The sequence below is a fragment of the Ictidomys tridecemlineatus genome, chromosome 13 (assembly GCF_052094955.1).
Source record: "Ictidomys tridecemlineatus isolate mIctTri1 chromosome 13, mIctTri1.hap1, whole genome shotgun sequence".
Taxonomy (NCBI): domain Eukaryota; kingdom Metazoa; phylum Chordata; class Mammalia; order Rodentia; family Sciuridae; genus Ictidomys; species Ictidomys tridecemlineatus.
In genome coordinates this window covers 78,033,657-78,049,928 of record NC_135489.1, presented here as the reverse complement: position 1 = coordinate 78,049,928, position 16,272 = coordinate 78,033,657, and positions in this window count along the sequence as shown.

Genomic DNA, 16,272 nt, shown 5'->3' with positions numbered 1-16,272 from the left:
TAAGCAGTATTTTGTGTACAAGCTGCCTCAGGGGAGGCCACTGGAGTTTCTCCAGGCAAAGTGGGTTAATTCACATGGGGATGGAGAAGCTTATTTTACTGGCAAAGAGAACTGTGAGTTGAGGGGTTCCACATTTCAAACTTCATCAAGATCTTGCAAACAGTGCCCATTTCAGTTTATAGAACCCTCCCTCTGGCCCCAATCAATGCCCTCACAGCAGACACTCTGCAATGTTGGGAATTCAATGTGCATTTTAATTTAGCCACTCACATGATGTGATTCTGGGTTTGGTTTTTAGGAACCTCAGCTCTGGTTATAGGGGATGAGAGTTTCTTCCTGAGCAAATATAGAACATTTCTGGTCATTTATGTCAGAATTGAGCTGGGAATATAAATCTCTCAGTTCATTCTTTCCTTTCCCTACTTTCACTATAATAATTAGGAGCACAAGCCAACATTATGGTTGTTATTACTTTGAGGAAAATGCTTTAAGTTATCAAACACATGGCCTCAAAGAATCTTCCATCTCATGACTAGGAATGTGCAGTGGGAATACTGTGCATATCTCAGTGCAAGCAACTATCAGTGTTTTATTCAGGTACTGTGTGCTTGCTAATAATGCTAGTTTGGAAAATGATGGGGGCTTGACTTTTTGCAAGAATATACCATCTCTCTGCCTTTATTGAGGAGTATGCCCTGCAGAAAATTTCTTATTCTGTTCCTGAAGTACCTCTCTAAAGGAACTCATCATTGCTCTGGAAGGAGCCTGGTAGGACTTGTCTGTGCTGTCTCCTACCTCTCTGACCTGGGTAGGGGCACCCATATCTTCAGCAAGGGAGGGGTTTCCTACTTCAACCCTTTCTTTCTCATGCCTGACATGGGCCTCACACAGCCCTCTCATCAGTTGGACCACACTTGTTCCTCTTGTTCATTCATGGGTCTGGGAGTTTGTGGATTCTGTAGCTTTTAGTTTTATGGGATAAAATTATAGGAAGAATTGCTTTGCCCGGAAATGAATATCCCCTGGCCAAAGGGTGCCTTGTCAGATCTTAAAAGGGGAGACTATTTCTGTCCCCTGGTTATAAGCTGACAATGATGAAACCCATTGCCACATTCTTTATGGCCATCAACCTTTACCCCCTCCACCCTCCATTGGCAAAAGAGGCTGGAAGATAGGGCAGAGGACAGGTTCTCTTTGTCTATTTTTCTATAGCCCAGGCAATTTTTCTGGATATTTTTTCCAGATTAGAGCTGGTATCCTTGACCCACAGTGAGATGGTCTGTGACTGCTTGGGGCCAGGCTGAAGGCCTTGGAGGGCCTGCCCTGGGTTAAAAGTATTTAACCATTTCTTCTGGTGTCCTGCTATCCTTGAACACCAGAGGCAGTGCTTTTAGGCACCTTCAACTTTGTTCCTGATTGTTCAGACCGCTTATAATGTACCTGCATATGTGTTTGTGTATACAGAATCTATTTTATATACTTTACCTCTGACAGACCAACATCAACTGCAAGATCATATAATAATCCAGAAAAAATATTCAAAGACCAAATTGTGTTACAGTAAAGATCTTTCTCTTAGATAGGCTTATACATATAGGTGGCCCTTTTAGCCAAGATCTGTCTTCTCAAGAGACTACTGGTAAGATCAATGCAGCTTGGCCCATGTCTTTAAGGGCCAGTAACATAATACAAAAAAAAGCAAAGACAAGAGAGGATTACTGAAACCAGGGCTAACAGATAGAAACCTTTAAAACAGACCTGCACATACAAATTTCTTCAATTTATTTTACCTTTGATGGACCAACTCCAACTTCAAGATTGTGTAATAATCCAGAAAGTATTCAAAAAGCCAGATCATTACAGTAAAATATTATCTTAGACACTCTTGTATCAGTAGGTGGCCCTTTCTTCAACTTATTTTACCTCTGACAGACAAACTCAAATTGTAAGATTTCACTAAAAAGAAACAGAGAGACAACCAGAGAGGAACCCCAAAACAATGGCTGACAGACAGGAATATTTAAATAGATAAGCCAAGATCTTTCCCAAGAGACTACATATAGATCAATGCAATGTTGGCCATGCCTTAAAAGTGGTAGTAACAGATACAAACAAAACAATAGCACAGACAGACAACCAGGGGGAATTCCCAAAGCCAATGCCAACAAATAGGTGATAACTTAGAACAGAAATATTTCTGTTATTGAGTTGCCCCCTTAATCATGACTGTACACCAAAGGCACTACAGGTGTGCTCACAATGAAGGACTATATATGTGCAATCAAGGGTCTTGACATGCACACTGTGGAACTTACCAGATGAAAAGGGTGTTGTGAATTTACTGAGTTCAGTTTCCCTTTTCTCAAAGTGGACCATGATGGAGCAATGTGCACAATTCAGGGGAAAAAGGTGGGAGTTTCCCAAAGCAACAGGAGTTCAGCAGCTGCTGGGATAGTCTCTCAGTCACTCCCTTTTCTCACAGGAATAGCTTCTCTGTTTTCACCTGAGACAAACTCACCTGTCTCCTTACTCTACTGCAGTTGGCTCTCAACAAGTTTGCCAGCCACCCTTCATCCTCAGCATGGAAATGGGTTCCTTGGAGAGCCAGACCTGCCCAAGAATTGTAGAGCAGGAGCTTCTCTTGTGTCCCACCCAGGATACCAAATTTGTACCAAAAATTCAGACCTTGTTCCCAATGTCAATCAAATAATGAGAATAAGATTTTGAGAAAAAGAAAAAAAAGAAAGTTTATTGCTTTGCCTGCAAAGGAGAAACACAAGGACCCCTGTCTCTGTATTTCTTCTTCTGAGAACTATCTCTTCAATTCCTTTGTCCATTTATTGATTGGGTTATTTGTGAAGTTTTGGGTATTAATTTTTTTAGCTTTTTAATATATCCTGGAAATTAATGCTTTATCTGAGAGGCAGGTGGAAAAGGATTTTATCTCATTCTTTAGGCTCTCTCTTCATGTTCTTGATTGTTTCTTTTGCTGTGAAGAAGCATCATAGTTTGATGCCATCCCACAATAATGCTACTTTTAAAAAGTTGAAAACTTTGAGAAAATTTTATATATGGTGACATTGTGTTTCAAAATTTTAGATAATCTCAAGGCAGATTTTCATTTTTAAAGACAATGAAAAGTATGATATAATGAAAGATCATGAAAGATTCGAAGAATTAAATATACCCACTAACAAAATCTTCTAATCTTCAGCTCAATATTTGCTACCAGAAGTACCTCTAAGTTGCCAAGGAAGTAATTGTTCAACTTTCCTATGGATGATGATAGTTCTGGAGAATAAAGAAATTATAGAGCTAGTCAATGTTTGGAGTTGCCTAGGCTCCAAAGACTAACTTCCCCATCCCCCAAGAACAGCCATCCAATGGTGAGCCCTGTTGCCTCACATGATCCTTACCCACCAATCAGATTAGCCCTGCTGGCTCACATGATCCTTACCCACCAATCAGACTAGCCCTCCTGGCTCACATGATCCTTATCCACCAATCAGAAAGCACCCTATGCCAACTGTCAAACAGTTCAACCATTAAACTGTCATAACTGTCAAACGACCCCCAGCTCTATACATAAGCAGAGCTGTTCCTCAATAAATGGGAATTTTCTCGAATGGCAAGCCTTGATCATTCTTTCAGTATATAATTCCATAATTAATGTGCCAACTGGTAGCCAAAAGTAAGCATTAAGCTAGAAGATAGAGAATTTGTTGTTGTTGTTGTTGTTGTTTTGTACCAGGGATTGAACTCTGGGGCACTTGGCCACTGAGTCACATCCTCAGCCCTTTTTGAATTTAATTTAGAGACAGGGTCTCACTGAGTTGCTTAAGGCCTCACTAATTTGCTGAGGATGGCTTTGAACTCATGATCTTTCTGCCTCTACCTCCCAAGCTACTGGGATTACTGGCCTGCACCACCATGCCCAGCTGAAGATAGGATTTTAATCCAGAATAACAGAGCTTGCTGCCCTTGGCTGACCGCACACGGTGGCTAGATGGCAGGTCAGGGGAGCAAAGTCATCCTACACAGCTGAGATGAGGCAGCTGCCAAAGACAAGACAAAGTTCACACAGCAATACAAGTTTTCAAACCATAGTCTGCAAGCAACAGGTACAGGGGAGACAATTTTACTTTCAATCTATTTATAAGATGTGTTCATTTAATTTTCAGATTAAAAAAAAGCAAACAAAAAAAGCTTGGTTCTTTCATGCTTGCTTTTAGCTTCCAGAACTCGTCAACTTTGCTCCTAATGATTGACAGTGTGAGGATGATTTCAGAATATTCCTACTGCAATTCTTTATTCCCGATCTCATGCCGCCTACACACAGGTTCAGGGGCAATCCCAACCCCCCCCCTGCACAATTCACATCCTAAATACTTTCTCTCCCAGGAGAACTCAGCGGGAACTCAGGCAGCAGGCACGCCCTACTCCCATCAGGAATAATCTTCAACCTCCAACTTCTCTAAAACTCCTATTGTCACGCCCTAAATCCAAGGACGGGGATACTTCCTGCAGGATACACCCTAATCCTAGATCCACCCTGGTCATTGAGCAGGGTCACCTTTCTCAAACACAGAAGCAAGGTCACAGCAAATTAACATGGGGTACCCTGGCAAGGATTACGATGTGTCATTCCTACTTGGCAATGGCTCTCAGCATTTTAGGACAAGCTGAAATTTCCTATGGGCCTGTGTAAGGAGATGTTCTGCAGAGTTCAGCAAACCAGGAGACAACATGATGGAGCTCAGTTATTCATCAGAGCTCTATAAATCCTGGTGTCCACACTTTAATATGAATAAGCTCTTCTGTATTTTATAAAGTCCCACCTCTATATGTGAAGACATCAAAAGATGGTGTTTCTACTGACACATAGATGCCATGAAAGTTGTGCATATTTGTCCTTTGTTTTGAGTCAACCTGGAATTTCTGCCCACAGTATGTTGTCTCTCTTCTGGATCAATAGATGTTTCTAAATACAGTTTTACATATGTCTAAATTATTTTCATGTCTGTTATTCATTTCTTTTATTCTAGATCCATGAACCCAAGTTCAGTAAGAAAATTTTTTTAAACGATGAATCAAATAGCACGTACCATCTAAACAAATTCCTTAAAAGTTATTATTATTGGGAATAAGGAAGTTGTCATAAAGTATTACAAGTTGTTGATTGGTGGTTTTTTTTTAAATAAAGTGCATTTAAGTTAATGTAACTTTCACCAGGAAAGCAAACTACCATTTTGAATCTTTGCAACGGCCAGAGGCAAGTTTCCTCTTGAATCATTATACAATTATAGAGATTTAATAGGAACACCAGGGCACTAAAATGGCTTCTTCAAAAAGAAATTTGACTGGATTTTGCTTAAGCCTATGACTTTTACAGTTCTGGTTTGGTCAACATAAACTAAATTCAACAAATTTATTAGGTTTTTTTATGCACCAATAATGAACCCACTAAGAAAGAATTCAGGAAAACACATTTATTCACAATAGCTTAAAACAAAAATAAAAAACAAAACCCTATGGACAAATCTAACCAAGGAAATAACAGACATGTGCAAAGAAAATCACATAAATTTGATGAAAGAAAACGAAGATGCTAGAAGATGAAAAGACCTCCCATCTTCATTTTAACAATTTTAACAATTGATACTGTTAAGTAACCTTACTACCAATAGTGATCTACAAATTCAAAGAAATCCTCACGAACATACTAATGACATTTTTCACAGAACCAGAAAAAAAACACTAAAATTTATATGGAAAAAATGACAAAGATCTAGAATAGCAAGAACAATCCTGATCACAAACAGCACTGTTGGAGGCATCAGAATACCAAATTTCTAATTATACTACAGAGACTTAGTGTGAAAAATAGTGCAGTACTGGCATATAAATGACATGTAAACCAATAGAACAGAATAGGAAACAGAACTAAAGCCATTTGATCCTTGAAAATGTGCCAAAAAATACAAATGGGAAAAGATAGACTATTTAATAAAAGGTGCTGGGAAAAGGAGGAAGCCATATATGGAAGAATGAAACTGGATCACTATTTCTCACCCTATACAAAAGTCAAGTCAAAGTGGAACCAAGAACTAGGAATTAGACCAGAAATTTTGCAATTCCCACAAGCAAACATAGGGGCAACACTCCAACATATAGTTGCATGTAGTGACTTCCTCAGTAGGACTCCTAAAACTTAGGAAATATTACCATTAATTGATAATTAACTTGCATAAAATTTAAAAGTTTATGTACAGCAAAGGAAACCACACGAAGAAAGAACAAGCATGAAAAGAGAACCTACAGAATGGGAGAAAATCTTTGTCAGCTACTCTTCCAAAAGAGGATTAATATCTAAATTATATAAAGAACTCAAAAATCTCAAAGCACACACTCACACACACACAAACACACACACAATCAATATAGTAAATGGGCAAATAAAATGAGCAGACACTCCTTGAAAAAAGTACAAATAGGCAGCAATTATAGAAAGTAATGTTATCAATTTTAGGCATTAGGAAATTGAAATCAAAACTACATTGAGATTCATTCTAACTCCAGTTAGAATGGCAATCATCTAGAATACAAATAACAATAAATGATGGTGAGGATATCAGGGAGGAATTCTTATACACTGCTAGTTGGAATGTAAATTAGTACAGCATTTATGGAAATCAGTATACTACTTCTCAGAATTTATACAACAGAAATAAAATTAGCATACTTAAGATATGCATGTATACCCATAATTATTTCAGCACAATTAAAAACAGTGAAGTTATGGAATCAGTCTAGGAACCCATAAACAGATGACTATGTCATTTGCAGGAAGATGGATGGAACTGTAGATGATCATGTTAAGTGACATAGGCCAGACTCAGAAAGACAAGTATTGCATGTGTTCTCTCCACATGTAGAATATAGGAAGGAAAGAAGATGACATGAAAGTAGGAAGAAGACTGTCAGGAAAGAAAAAGAGACAAGGGAGGTTAAGTAGAGGTTAAGAGAGTAGATAGAGGGCTGGGGATGTGGCTCAAGTGGTAGCGTGCTCTCCTGGCATGCGTGCGGCCTGGGCTTGATCCTCAGCACCACATACAAACAAAGTTGTTGTGTCTGCCAAAAACTAAAAAATAAATATTAAAAAAAATTCTCTCTCTTTCTCTCTCTCTCTCTCTCTAAAATAAAAAAGAGAGTAGATAGAATCAAAGTATGTTGAATGCATGTATGAAAATTTTATACTGAAACCAATTTTTTTGTGATTCACATGCGCTAATAATTATAATAAATGTATTGAAATAGTTTTGGTTTAGGGCACAGCAAGGCAAAACCCTTAAAGTCTGTCTTGAAAGAACTTGTAGATGAGTGAACCATTTGCCAGTGCCTAAGCCAATCCCACAAGAAGACAGCTGCTTTCCCAGAGGAGCAAACTGTTTCCTAGTTAAATTTGTTACAGAGTCTTCATTGGTTTCCAGTTTGCCTTTGGAGTGAGAATTCCCTAGAATAAAAATTGACTCTTTTTGACAGACTACAAGTCAATCTCATGTCCAAATTTCATTATTTATGAAACTTTTTATTTCTTTTTTCTTGTTCTTCACTTGCAACATGTTCTACATGCGCTGTCTTTTGTCCCGTGAGGAGGTCCATGGCACAGGTTAGAGGAGACTGTGGATGCAGAGTCACTATTCAAGACCTCCAGAGACCAAGCACGAAAGCAGGTCTGATTTTATTGTGCAGTTGCCATGTATGTATGTGTGTGTGTGTGTATATATATATATATATATATATATATATATATATATATATTTTTTTTTTTTTTTCCAGGCAGTAGCTAAGCAGAGTAAAGGCAGCCACCAATGCAATTTCTGGCTAACTTTCCTTGCAGCGACCAATTGAGAAGCAGGCCATGGAGCAAGTGCAGGGACTGCAACAAGGCCTTATGCCCAGGGCTGTGCCTGTGGGGTTAGCGGTTTGCCAGTCACATGCTTAGCACAGGGGAGTGGTTTGCCACTCAGATGCCCTTAATGTATGTGATGTATACAGTGCTCCATGCACTTATCCCCACAATGTTCTAGGTAAACAGATTTTATTTACCTTTCCCTTTTCATTAAAAAAAAGCTTATTAAACTGAATGTTAACTAACTTGAGAATTATATGGGGGATTTAGTCTGAGGAGGGCCCTAAGATTTTATGGCTTTTACTTCTTGAAGGCTTGCCAGATTCTTAACGTGAAGTTCTAAAATCTAATGTTTTTTTCAAGAGGGAGGGGAAAAGTAATGTATTAAATTAAGCCAAGAGTATTCTACACACACACACACACACACACACACACACACACACACACACACAAATATCCTAGAAGGGAAAGACTTCGCCAAAGCCGTATCCAACTTGGTGAAAAGGAAATTACCCCATTCTACCCCTCCATATCTAACCTGTCTCACTTAAGAAGGGCAGTAAATCTAAGAAGCACCTGCAACTGGCGCAACCCAGAGGCCCAGGACTGCTAAAATACTGAGACTCAGAGGATTCCAGATGCATCTCTTCTTTCCACACTGCATGAATAAGGCTGCTATATAATAATCGTGGGATTATACCTGGAAGAACTTCAAGATTTGGATTTTATATATGAGGTCATTTCTAATGAAATTAAAAAAAACAGAGGAGATAAAAGAAAAAACAAAAATACTAGAGGAAATTTTATCCTCTCACATAGAGAGCTAATGTAAACAGAAAGCATAACCTGACTGCTGATAAATCCTTGCCCTGACAGCTTATTTAGTCTTTGTCTTTTATTCATGGAAGATATGCCCAAGATTAACAGTGGATGGTAGAAATCACAAGAAGTACCAAACCCTATATGTGTATGTCATGGTTTTTCCTCTACATACATACATATGATAAACTTTAGCTTATAAATTAAATGCAGTAAAAGATTAACAACAATAACTACAATAAAGTAGAACAACTAAAACTATCCTACAATAAAAATTAAGATAGTCTCTCTCAAAATATCTTAGAGTACTCTACTCATTCATTCTTATGATGATGATGATGATGATGTGAGGTGATGACAGGCCTATGTGATGAGATGCTGTGGGTGAATGATGCAGGCATTGTGAGGCAGAATTAGGCTTCTATTGACCTGACAGTACATGAGAAGGAGCATTGTGGATTTTGAGTGACCCTGGATCATCAAATCTTCATAGTGTTGGGTGTGTAGTTGGATATGCTTGCCACAGGGATGATTCACATACTAAGCAGGGCAGACCAGGATTCCGTGATATTTCATCACATTACTCAGTACAGTACACAATTAAAAATTTATGAACTGCTTATTTCTAGAATTTTCCATTTAGTGTTTTCATACCATATTTGAATTCTAGTAAATAAAACTATAGAAAGTGAAATCATGGATAGAGAGGAACCACTATACCTTAGTTCAGAATTGGATATATTATGTCTGACTCTTGGAGAAAAATTACAAAGAATGCTAAAAGAAAAAAAAACAATATGGGGAATCAAAGAAGCATGAAAACAAGAATCAAATAAGGTAGAGTTGTGAGAATTAAAAGACAAGGAATTTAAAATAACTATGATTACTATGGCAAAAGTCTACTGGAAATAGTGGAAAGAATGAGACAATAGAGGGGTAATGCAAGCAGAAAAGTGAATGATTCTAATAAAGACTGAAAATTATGGAAATCAAAAATATTACAGGAAAACAAGAATGTCCTTGATTAGTTTATCTGTAAATTTGACACAGTAAGGACAGGATCAATAATCTTGAAGAGGTGAATAGAAGCACCTCAATCTAAATTGCAAAGAGAAAAAAATAAATATAATTTCCAAGAACTTCATGACAGAAAAAGATGTAACATGCAAAATGGGAATTCTAGAGATTGAAGAAAGATAAAAAGGAACAGATAAATTTTAAAGCAATTTATTGACTGAAGAGTTTTTTAACACTAATGACAGATATCAAGTGACAAATCATGAAAACCAAAAAAGTACTAAAAACAAAAATCCACACATGGGGCAACTCATACTCAAACTTCAAAAAACCAGAGACAATGAAAAAACTGTTAAAATCTAGAGAAGGGGAACAAAACTTTAAAAATGAACCAGGATGAGACTTATATCAAACTTCTTGTCAGATACTATGCAATCAAAAAGACAGAAGGACAATTCACAATAGCCAAGGTATGAAAGCAACATAGATGTCCTTCAAAAGATGAATTGATAAAGAAAATGTGGTGTATATACACTCAGCCTTAAAAAATGAAATTATGGCATTGAAGGTAAATTAATGGGGCTGGAGAATATCATGGTTAGTGAAACAAGCCTAATCCCCCACCTGCCAAAAGGCCAAATATTTTCTCTGATATGAGAATGCTAATTCACAATAAGGGGGTGTGGGCTAAGGAAGAATAGAGGTACTTTGGATTAGACAGAGGGGAGTGAAGGGAGGGAAGGGGACATGGGGATAATAGAATGAATTAGACATTATTACCCTATATGCATATATAATTATATGACTGGTGTGATTCTGCATCATGTACAACTAAAAGAATGAGAAGTTGTACTCCATTTATGTATGATGTGTCAAAATGCATTCTACTGTATGTATACCTAATTCAAACAAAATTTTAAGCCATTTTAAAAGAACTAAATAAAAAGGAAATAAAAAGTTGGAGGGAAATATCTACAGTGTTAAAAAATCAATCAATAATTATGAATCTAGTGAAAATTATCCTTTTAAAATGAGGAAAAAATAAAGACTTATTGAAACATAAATTGAGAAAATTTGTCATAGCTCTACTTTGCAAGAAATTTTAAGAGATTTTTTGAAAGGAAAGAAAATTAATAAGTAAGAAACTTACTAATATAAACATAAATAAGGGATTAGTTATCTATTTACATCAGATAAATAATAAATAAAGGTAAAATAAAATCTTCATTTTTCTTATTCTATACAATCAAATATAAGAATAGTAATTGAATTGCATTGGGCAATAATAATACAAGGATAAGTGAAATGAATGACATCAATGTTGTAAAATATGAAAGAAAGAAACTGGAAATAATCTGTTACAAGGTAACTGCACATATCATGAAGATAAAATCCACTGAAAGTGGATTTTGAATTGTGTGTGTGTACACACGTGTGCGTGTACCATGTTAACACTAATCTATTTATACTTATGCATCTAACATCAAGGCATTAGAATGTGTAAGGAAAAACTTATATAATTGCAAGCAGAAATAGGGGAGTCTATTATTTTACTTGGAAAACTCAACATACTTTGTGAGTAATTGACAAAACTAGTATTGAACCAAATAGTACCATATTGTTATGGTTTAGATATGAGGTGCCTCCCCAATGTGCAATGCAAGAATTTTCAAAGATGCATTGATTAGATAATGAGATCTTTAGAATAATTAGTAGATTAATCCACAAATAAGGGTGAACAGGATGTTAACTGAAGCCAGTAAGGGTGAATCTGGAGGAAGGTCATTTCAGGTATGACTTTGGAGTTTATATTAAATGACTTTTTGAAAAAGAATTTGTCTACAGCTTGCCTATGTCCTGAATTTAAAGCTGTTGGATGAATTAATCTGTGAAGGAAATTTCAAGGCAGCACAACATTGAGGCAGAAGCATATATGTTGCCAGTGACTTTTAGCCAAGTTTACTATGCTAATCAGGAGCAGAAAACAGAGAAGAAAGATTTGAAAAAGTTGCAGTGTGGCCAGAAAAGGGACAGTAAAACTGGACCTAAGGAGGTAGTGGTTTAAAGAGATACTAAAGAGAAGCTAAGTACTTTAACTAGAAACAATAAAAAAGATGGCCTGAAAACATACCAGGAATTTTCAAGACCATACATATCTCAGGTTCAAGCATGTAAAAGTAAAAATCCTTTGCTGCAAGTAAACTACTTCGAGCATTTTGTCCCATAATTATGCATGAAGCCTCTGAGTCCTAAAATTGACAATTTGTTTATTGGAGGGAGTCGGGGAGCCTCCAAAGCTTTAGACTACTTTGTACTTGCACAGAACATCTTTTATAGCACAGTGTGAGGTTAAATATTTAACTGTGGCACAACATACCGAAAACAACTAATTGATTGCTAGAAAACATTTTCCCCATGACAAAACAGGGTATGTTCTCATAAAATGCTAGGAAACATACACCTAAAATACATATTAGGTAGGATAATTGGAGACTTATTTTTCTCTTTATTCAGGGTCACTGTGCCCAATAAGAATTAGCCTAGTATGAGGAGTTATTGCTATCCTGCCCTGTTCAGCATTCCAGCCTCCTTGGAGTATCTCTGCATTCAGATTCTTCAGGGTACACTACCCATGACTTCAGGAGATTGGGCCTCAACACCATGGGTGAACCCTGCTCTCACAGGGGGATCTAAGAAGTTTTTCACTGTGCTAAGCTGCCCAGACACTTAGAGATGGCTGCAACCATGGCCCAGGAGCCTTGGCTACTGCTCAAGATGGTGGCAGACCTTGGTATCAAACACACAGTGTTGGTTTTGCAGGTCTGCAGGATGCTGGAATTTGGGGATCAGGGAGGCTTCCACTGAGATTTCAAAGGAAGGTCTGAGAGACCAGGCAAAGTGTAGAAGGGTTGAAATCCCTGCAGAGAGCTCCTGAGAGGATGATGCATGAAGGAAGCTAGAGCTCAAATGAGACCTCCAAGATTAAGAGATGCCAGTAACATGGAATATCTACAAAGGAAAGCTGCAGGAATTGAGAGGGAAGACAAGAGAGACTATGTGAACTGCAACCAGTAATGCCACAGAGATGGAGCTACACAATCTCCTTGGACAGAACATCGGGTGCAATGTGCTTCGCTGAACATAGAGCTACAGGACTTGTTTGCCCAGCCAGATTTCATTCTTGCTTTCCTTGGTCCCATCCATGTTTGCACACCTGGAATAAATATCATTTGGTCTTGGTGTAGAATTGCTATTATGTATTGCTAGATTCTGTTTGCTAATACTTTGTTGAGGAAGTTTTTGAATCTATGTTCATAAAAGATACTTGTTGGCAGATATTTTTTTCTGTTTATGTCTTTATCTTATTAGGCATTATAGCCCCATGGAATGATTTGGGAAATGTCCTGTATTCAAATAACTGTTATTCTTTATTATTTTTTTGGTAGAATTCACAATGATTTTTTTTTTGTCTGGTGCTTTCTTCATTGGAAGACTGTTTTATTCACCTGTTTCCATTCTAGATATACACCTACTCAAGAGTATCTATTTCTGCTTTTATGAATGCTATAGACTGAATTTATATCCCTTCAAGATATATTAGTTGGACCATAATCTCCTATGTAATGGTATTAAGAGGTGGGACTTTTGAGAGATGATTATATTCTGAAGATGGAGCCTCATGAATTGGTTTAAGGCTTTGATTAAAGAAGCTATGGTATCCTTTCCTGCTTCTGCCATGTGAGAACACAGCAAGAAGAAATCCTTATATTCCAGGAAGTGGGTCCTTGGGAGACACTGAAACTGCTGACATCTTGAATTAATCTTGAACCTCCTCAATCTCCAGAAGTATGAGAAATAAATTTCTGTGTCAATTCAAAATAATATAAATCCAGTTGGTTCATGGTATTCTGTTAGAGCAGCATGAATATATTACGATATTGAGTTCTGGTAGTTTGCATATTGCAAAGAATATGTTCATTTTCAAATAATAAGCCTTCTGTAGATAAAAAATCTTTGCTGGTCATGCAAATTTGGTGTAAAGTATCCTCTGGGTTCTGAGAAGAATCTAGGAATGCTGTGGAAGTTCATGTGTGTATTATTAAACAAGGGAGGATTGTATTAAATTTTGCCTGAATAAATAAAAAATAAGCATACATGTTTTTCCTAATATTCTTTTGTTAACCTTTTCATGCCCATGACATCAGTGATGATAAACTTCTGTTATTTCTGATATTAGTAATTTTTTAAATCTTTTATGTCTGTTTCCTCACTTTTCCTCTTTCCTCCTTCTCTACCTCAGTTTTTCTTTTTCCTGTTTCTTTTTCTCTATTACCTTGGTTTGGGTTTTATTAATTGTATTCATCTTTTCAAAAAATTACTTTGGATTTCATTGACTTTTTGGTGTTTATTTCTTTTTTAAAACTTCATTAATTTTAATTGTAATTTTTATTTAATTTGTCTGCTTTATTTAGACTCTTTCTCTATTTTCCTAAGGTGGATGCTTAAATAATTGATGTTATAACTTTCTTTTTTAAATGTACGCAACCAGTGCAAAAATCTTCCTTATAAGTCTGCATTCTCTTAAAAAAAATAAGCCTACTTTCTCTACATCCCTTAAATTTTGTTTTAATTTCAATGATTCTGAATTTCTCTTGAGACTGGCTCATGTGCTATTTATAAGTATATTGTTCAATTTTGGTAATTTTTATGTATTATTCTGTTATTTGTTTCTACTTTATTCCATGTTGTCTAAGGGCATATTTTCTATGATAATTATTCTTTTAATTTGTTCAGTTATGTTTTGTATCCTAGTATGTGATCTATCTTGATTGGAGTTCCAAGTGCACTTAAGAATAATGTGAATTGTGCTGTTGTTGGATGAGATGTTGTATAGATGCAAACTTAATCTAAAGTTTATATAGAAAGGAAAAAGACCCATACTAGTCAACAGTACTGGAGAAGGAGAAAAAAGGTTGTAGGACTTGCAAATTGATCTATGGAATAGATTAGAGACTTGCTCCTTTCAATGAGTATTTTCTCAACCTGCATCTTAGGTCTAATTTTTTTTTTTTTTTTAAATGTGTCAATTTATTTTTTTTATTTTTATTTTTTTTTTAATTTTATTTTTTTATTGTTGGTCGTTCAAAACCTTACACAGTTCTTAATACATCATATTTCACAGTTTGATTCAAGCGGGTTATGAACTCCCAACTTTACCCCGTATACAGATTGCTGTATCACATCAGTTACCCTTCCATTGATTGACATATTGCCTTTCTAGTGTCTGATGTATTCTGCTGTCAGTCGTATTTTCTACTATCCTCCCTCCCCTCCCCTCCCCTCCCCTTTTCTCTCTACCCCTTCTACTGTAAATCATTTCTTCCATTTGTATTATCTTGTCTTACCCCTCCATTACATATTTCTTGATATATCATTTTTCACATTTTGATTCAAGTGGGTTATGCACTCCCATATTGCCCCTTATACAGATTGCAGATTCACATCAGTTTCACTTCCATTGCTAGGTCTAATTTTTATTACATTGTTAACATTGTTTTGAACTGAGCAGTCAGAATTATGAATATTTATGGGGTACCATGTGATTTTTTAATATATGTATATAATGCAGAATTATTAAAAAGTCAAGCTCATTAACATATCTATCTAGTCTTTCCTGATCCATGTTATTTTTGTGATGACACATTTTAAAATCACTTTTATTTTGATATATATAATAAGAGTCTCATTTTATTATTTCATACATGTTACTCAGTTTTCTCAACAGCATTTGTTTAAAGGATAATTTTTCTTCAACATATGTTTTTGACATCTTGTCAAGGACCAGATGATTATACATGTGTGGATTTATCTCTGCATTTTCTATGATATTCCACTGGTGGATGTGTCTGTTTTAAGGTCAGAATCTGGTAACAATAATTTTACTCTCTACTTCTACGTGTTAAACTTGAATACCTAAATTTAAGCATATAACTCTGACATTTATAAAATAACATGAGAAAGTATTTAGATAATCTTGCATTTGATGCTGTTCTTTTCATTGAATCTCAAAATCCATGAAAGAAAATACTGGTAAGTTGGGACTTTGATAAAATTTAAAACTTTTAAGAACCTGGGACACTGGGCACATAAGTTCAGGAGTTTAAGAAAGCCTGGGCAACATAGTGAGATCTGATCCCAAATAATGTATCAGTCAATCCATCAATAACTTAGGATCTGAAAAAGAAAATGTTAAGAGAATGAAGAAACAAACCACAGAATGGGAGAAGATATTTGCAAAACAAATATATTTTTATTTGTTTACTTTTGTCATGTCCAGGTTTATTTCCTGTGCATTATTTGCGTCTCATTGGGATTTTTTATTTAAAACATAGACAGTGAATCCCTCAGTGCTTATCATGAAGCACTTCTTTTTGTCCTCCCAGATTTCCTGTGGTGTGTAGGCCACTGCTTTGCAGCAGGCTCCTCTGGGTAATGAACCTTTTCACAGACAGAGAACCTTCCAA